This window comes from Montipora capricornis, chromosome 11 (genome assembly GCF_036669925.1).
Source record: "Montipora capricornis isolate CH-2021 chromosome 11, ASM3666992v2, whole genome shotgun sequence".
In the NCBI taxonomy this organism is placed as follows: domain Eukaryota; kingdom Metazoa; phylum Cnidaria; class Anthozoa; order Scleractinia; family Acroporidae; genus Montipora; species Montipora capricornis.
In genome coordinates, this window is record NC_090893.1 from 1,718,172 (window position 1) to 1,725,671 (window position 7,500).

At 36.6% G+C, this 7,500-nt stretch overlaps 1 pseudogene; it reads right to left on the reverse strand.

Annotated features, from left to right (window-relative positions):
* Nucleotides 1-7,500, reverse strand: part of LOC138022994 (uncharacterized) — a 15,171-nt pseudogene that overhangs the window by 6,997 nt on the left and 674 nt on the right.

A 7,500-nucleotide genomic window follows, 5' to 3' on the forward strand; every position in this document is an offset into this window, starting at 1 on the left:
ACTTGACAGCAAGACCACAGAGGCAGTGCTCTTGGATCAGCCGAGTGTAGTGCCCACTGAGAAAACAACCTTGGCGCCGGCAGGTTCCTGCACAGGTCTGCAAGGGACGGTCTGAATTTGTCAGGTCCAGGCACTTGCAAAGGACGTCATTCACCAAAGTAACGGGAAGCCCTGCCAGCTTTTTGGCTCCTCCAGCAGACCTGACAAGCCTTAGCATCTTTAAGTTCTTCAACCTGTAAACAAGTTAATTAATAAATTAATCATGTCATAATACCCATGAGAGTTCAGATGTAGATGAAGCCATTATCTACCTTGCTGTGGAAGCAGTCACCAGGAATATATTTCAGAGGCCCTAACTGTTTAGCATTCTGAGCCCCTCTCAATGAGTTATTTGACAAGACATGATTTCACATTGCCTCTTTTCCACCATTAGCATATTTCTATACTTTCAAATTGTCATGGAAACCTGTCATAAGTTTGGAAGTAGCCTGTGGGACTAGCTTCCCATCCAGCCGGGGAGACAAACATACTCCGTCCCTTCATTGTTGCAGAAATGGACTAACGAACCAAAACGCTAAGTTACAATGCTTATGTAGAGACTTTACTTCAGCATAGAGACCATTATTAAATGCTTCTGCAAGTAAAATATCATATCATTATTTCTAATTGCTTGTTAAAAACTAGAGAGCCATACAATTAAAACCCAATCATGGTTGATATACCCTCTTTTCGTGATCAGCATTCTTGTTATAAACTCCTTTGTTGCTCAAGCTGTGATTAGCTCAACATCACTCATAAGACGGCTCTGGGCATGCAACATCCAAATCAGCTGAGATTATAAACAACATAGTGTCCAGTCAATAATTTAGAAAAAAAAAGTCTCTCCTTTACTGTGTAACCTTTTTTTCATTGTATGTCACTCTGTGGTATGAACAATTTTATTATTAAAACAAAAAACTGTCAAAAGATGGACCTTATTAATGCTTAATTTGACAAGGTCATAATTAAAGGACCGAAAAAAAAAAGAAGTATTTTTCAGGCACGCAAAAGTAAATGTACAACCTCTTGAGGTAAGCAGCCGTGAGTCCATCGCCCAAGTGAATTTTTAAATTGCTTATACCATCACAGTACTGTTAATTAAGGCAAGCACATACACTAATTGACTATTAGTGATTTTATAAAGGCTCAAAGTGAATATTTGGAAATGTAAGTTGTATTTATATGGCACATAATGGCTATTGATTTAACTACAAGAATCTCAATGGCATTTTTTACCTTGTCTACAAACCCCAGGATTTCCCAGTGCCGTGGCAAAAATCCATGAGTTTTTGGTCCCATTCATATCCTTTTTCCGGAAGCCAAAGGTTTCTTTTTTGGACAAAGCCCAAAGGGCCCCCAGCCTTCAACATATTAGTCAACCAGGTGTGCACCTTGCGTTGTTGCACGTTGAGACCACAACTTCCATTTCCTACAAATGAGCGATTACATTTATATTAATTAAGGACCTTCTAAGGAACAGTGTAGCAACATGTTTTGCAGTTGTTTTAGATTTTTCACATGCCTTCAGAAACCGGTCTGATCAACTCTTTTCTCCTTTGTCCCTTTTCGATTTAGCTTTCATCTTGATTTTGCGACTGCGTGCATCTCATCTTAAGAAATCATATTTATTGGACTATGAACAGTGTACATTCTACACAAAATACACACCTATGACATGTTACAAGTTCTTCAAATGACCAAATAGTTCTGTTGTCAACCTTTAACTTACAGGCTATGTACGAGTACTCATGAGGCTGTATGGAAAAGAGGCACTCTTTTTAATCAACCAAAGTTAAAAGAAGTACAACTGTGAATTTGAGTTGTGGCACCTGGTCATCGCACAAGTAACTATATAGTTCATTGTGAGCATTATTTATGACAACCACAAGATTTGACAATAAAAATCTGCGATAAAATATTATAAAACAACATGGCACGACGTTTCGACGTTTCCAGAACGTCATTATCAAGTAAAAATGAAGTAATGAAATAGAGTATATATATAAAGTGAAGATATGAATAAATTAAAAGGCATTAATGGAGTCCACAAGATAAAGTTAACTTAAAACCTTACTGAACAATATCAGGGACATGTAACGATGTTCACTTGTACAGGGAAGTACATGTAGTGGCCTTGGACATAATCTCAATTACCTCTGATTTAAATCATGAAATTTCATAGGAATTATGGGCACATGCTATGCACTTTAGCATTTGTTAGCTGAGATATACGTGTACATGAAGCCTATCATTATAAGGAAGATGAAAGTGAAATGCACTTCATACCATAGAGAGCCTGAAAGTCCTTGTAGAATCTGTCTAGTAGATCTCTTGCTTGCTTCAACTGGCTTGGAGTGATTTCACTACCAAGAAGTATATAAATTGCTTCTGAGAAGCGGGCAAAATGTTGGAGGTATTTATCTGGCAGATAACCAACCAACATGGCAAAGCATAATAAAGAAGCCACGACTGCAACTCGGAGGCTAGAAAAACAAAAGACAAGTCATACATTTTCTGTGAAAGGCACCGCATAAATACCAGTTAATAATGCAACGTTTTCAAGTGGTACACCATGGAAATACCATGAGTCAGTTGAATTTTCTCAGTTATGTATCCGAAAGTGAGTGTGTATACCAAGAAAATACAAGTGGCAAGTGGGATATTCCATGGTATAGGTCCACAAGATAGAATTGCATTTTGAACTAGTTTATACCATGCCATAGAAAAAAAATGTGGCCAACACAATCATGCAACACACAGTACGCTCATCACAATGGGAAGGTTGGGTGTTAAAAACCGTCGAATATACAACGGCTTTCTGTATTACATTGGCTGTATTTCCGATTGCAGGGTATAAAAGTTAATACTGTGGCTTTATGACTTCTACAATTGTAATTGCAGCCGTACCTTTAAGTTTCTTGAAATGTTTCTCCAGGTCTCTTGGAAGTCGGGCTAATACATCTGGGGGTTCGCATTGGAAGTATGCGTTTGTTTAATCTTTTTTTATCTACAAGTGCATAAAAGAGTATGTATCTTAAAAAAAGTCTTGACATTTCCCTTGACAAATATTGACTGTGAATGGAACATCACTTGTAGGATATTAAAAAAAAAAAAAAAAAACCTTCAAGGCAGGTGACATCAAACAATCCTGCAACTTACATGTACCAAATTGTACTCAAAGCATTTAAAGTCGTCTGTTAAGTGGCGTCTCAACGACACACTTAAAACAAGACATGAAAGTCGTCAGACGTTAAATGCGTCTGTCTTATTTCTCGTTTTTATACTAGACGTTAAAGTTGTCTTGAGACGACTTTAAGTCTCTAGCATAAAAACAAAAACCATTTTTTAAAAGTACTCACAATATGTACATGTACATCCAACATTCACAATTATATGCAAAACAAGAGCAAAAAATTTGTATCTTAAAATAAAGTCTTGACATTTGCTCTGACTAAAATTTGACTGTAAACTGAATCAATTGTGGGATATTGAAAAAAAAAAAAAAGCAACATTAAAAGCAAAGCATTGAATTCTAGTATAAATATCCAACAAATAATTCTTTTATTTCCCTAATCAAATCATACCTGGCCACCAATAAAAATTCCTTCTTATGGTTGGTTGAAGAGAACCATTTGTACAGAAGAGTCTTTGTTACACCCAACAAACATCCATGCATGTAGTCAGGAACCATCCCAAGAACAATGTCAAACCAGGGCATTAGGGCCAAGCAGGAGACATCAAACAATCCTGCAACCTACATGTAACAAATGTACTCAAAGCTAGGTGAATGGCTGCCATAAACAACATTTAAATTTTACGTAAATTTAAACTTAACATCACATTTATTTTTTATAAGTACTCATAATATGTACATCTAATGTTCACAATTATATGCAAAGCAAGAGTAAAGTGCATGCTAGAATACTTGTAAAATATGCTAGTCATAATAAGAAAAAACAGACTTATAAACAGAAACAGCTTGCTAGTATGCAAATAAGATCATGTCCCATGGTACTCTTGTTTTTCTTTGGTACCAAAGGTTGAATGAGATAAATAATTATTTTTGGGGTAAAAATAATGGTTTAAGTAAATTTTCATGAATGGCTAAAACATAATATGCTCTATCCATACAAGATTCCAAACTAAAGTTACAGTAGTCACCTTTTTTTGGCTCTGATTTGCTTTAATACCATTTTCCAGAAATGTTGTCATAGTCCTGTTGGGAGCCCTCTCAGTTGCAGGCCTGTATGGGTAACATCGGGTATGCCCCTTTCCTTGGGCAGCTACAAATCCACTTTCCTCACATGTCAGACAACCACCCTCACCATTATGTTGAGTCATATATAAAAGGTATGCCTTCCCTTGTAAATCAGTTGAGCCAAGCAGTACAGCAGCTTTGACATTTACTGTTGAAGGTTCTTGTGGCAACTCAATGGTTACTCCTAAAATGGAAAGTGAAAAATGTACCCTAGGTGAATCGTGAATTAATGTACTGTAATGGACTTTTATCACTATTGAGCAGTACCTGCAAAATTGAGATACAATTATTTACATAACATTAACATATTTTATTCACACTCGATGACCTGGAGCTTGTTAGGCTCCTGGCTTAGGTAGCTAATGAGTCCAGTTTAAATTACAACAATACCATGTAGATTAAACTATAACAATAAGAGCACTTGAATAAACACTTAGGTTGCCATAGGATGCTTTAAATACTGTTTGAAGGCATGTCTCAAACACCCACCTTCCTTGTACAGTTTGTTCATTTGAGTGGCAAATGGCTCAAAGAATGCATTGAATGGTGGTTTTCCCTTTCCCTGCCAAATACCCCATAGCATCATATTTGTCTTTGAAAACCTACGATGTAAAAAAAATTAATAAGTAAAAAGAAACATTTCTTCTTGGTTCATACAATAAAAAAGAATTGTCTTTTGATGAGGCTCCACTCAAATATAGTTTTAGGTAACTTAGGATATAAGGTAGATTAAATATTTACGTTTTCAGGAAATGATAGATTTCAATAATTTTTTTCTACCTGTCTGGAGATGGAAGTTCATTGATAGCTAAAAACACAGGCCAAAGGGATACGCTTGAGGAGGAATATAAAGGGGCACCATCTGTGTTGAAGATGAAACTTATGTTGGATATATCACTCAGGAAGTGTCCAGGTCCACACAATCTTGTATAATATTTCCCATCAATGATGTCTGTGATTATTTCTTTTCCACGTTGCTCACTTCTCGCCTGAATAATTTGCCATATCCCTTCTCCTTAAAGAAAAAATTAATAATTGCTTATTTACTAAGTTGTGAATCATACGTCTTCCAATTTTTTTTTTTAAATTTGTGATATATCTATCTATCTAGTCTACTTTGATACATAATTTATTCAAAGTATTCAATTTGCAAGTTACGAATCGTATTAATTTTATAATTGCTTGGGTTTTTTTTAATTATTTGGTAGTTTACTGACTAAATCAAATTAGTCCCCCCCCCCCCCCACTGCGAAATAAATTATTTCAACAGTCATTTTGATCTTACGAGGGCAATGCCATAAAAATAAATGCCTCGTTCACTCAGATATTGCATGTTAATTATTGTAAAACAAATCAGAATTAAGACTGCCGAGGTTCTACTTACGTTCTAACAAACACTTCAGTTGACTGAAGATGTCAACAGTTACAAAACTATTTTTGTGCAGCTTCTTCCCTTGCTGGTGGATACTTCCCTTATACCTCAGACTGCAAGAAAAAATTAAGTTTCTCAGATAAGCAAAGTGTACCAAAATTCAGCTCAAAATCCATGAAATCATGCAATGACAAGCCAGTGATATCAAATTTATGTACCGTAGCTATTCGGTTATAAGGCGCACTCGGTTATAAGGCGCACCCCAAACTTAGCAATTTAATCAATCTAAGTTCTCTAACTGAAAATTACGCGAAAATACTCGGTTATAAGACGCACCATAAAATTGAGAGTTATCAAAAGCATGTGATGAATTTGAGAGCAATTATCCTTACACAATTGGCATGCGAACTCTTTTTGTTAACGTAAACAAAGTGAAAAAGTCACGCATTTAATGATATATGTAAAAACAAAAGCTAAAAGTTGACACCAGAAATGATAAACATACAACGCATACACTTTTATTTGAACCTTCCGACTTAATAAATAGTCAGAGTTCAGACTTCAGACTTCAAGCGAAAGCGAACGGCGAAAAACTCCCACCGAAAGTCATATTCAAAGGCGTTCGACTGAATATCAACACACCACCAAGGATGCAAATTTCAGTGCACAAGAAAGGCTGGATGAACGAAGAAGGTATGTTTTATCTCCACACTGTGTGTTCAGAGAAGAAACTTTTCATGCGAGCGACAAACATGATTCTCGGAATTCGAAACAAGTTTCGAACGATTGTGTTGTTGTCATCAGTATCACGTTACTGAGCACATGCTTTTAAGCATGTATGCAAATTTCCGTTTGTTTGCTTTTCTCTTGAAGTCGTTTTTTTAATTGACAACTAGTGTCCTTTTCTTGTGTTGTTTAAACTGCAAGTTCTTCTCAAATTGTGACCTTAAGATTTTGTTGCGCGAAAATACTTGGCTATAAGACGCACCCCAATTTTAGCACTAACGTGCCACCCAAAGACAGATTTTTCTTGAAAAAACCGTGCGCCTTATAACCGAATAACTACGGTATATAATTGTACCTTTTTGGTATGTTTCAGTGGCACATCAGGTGAGTTTTGTGGAGCCATGGTTCATATTTTGGAGATGCAGTGGAGCCAAAACTACTCTATAGCTAGACAAAACAATTCTGATAAGCTACCTAAGCGTAACAATAAGGTACAATTAGTTATTTACCATACCCAAATTCAGCCCAAAATCCTTGCTATTGTGCAGTATCAGGTCAGTGACTTGATATCATAGGATACCAGTGCAGTCAACAATAGGCTTCTGATTGGCTAATTGTGAATTTGGGTACAGTTAAAGACTAAATTATGCATGCCCACAAAGTGCTGATATGTACATACCCATTGCAGCCTGGTGTTGAACAGACCACTTGATCCTCCACGTTTGTTGGAAACAGACGGAGACAATTTTCACAAATGTCATAGGTGAAAACAGTACAATTTCCACACACTTTCTGCACATTTGAGTAAGTTAAAGATTGCAATAGCTCGTTTGCTGGGCAGAGCAATTTCAACAAATCAATGATATCTTTTGCAGCCTCTGTCGTGATGCAGTGTCTTGCAATTAATGAAAGAATAGACATGCATGCTTCTTCTTGGGCTGAAAATGATTTTTGTGGGAGGTTGTCATTCGGTGCTTCATCATCAGGCAAATCGACTGAATCTTGGCAATCGGTATCTGAGTCCCCAGACTCTGAGAAAAACCCAGAAGCTACTGAATCAGAGTCACTGTCGGACGAAATTTCCCCACACTCGCTGTCAGTGTCT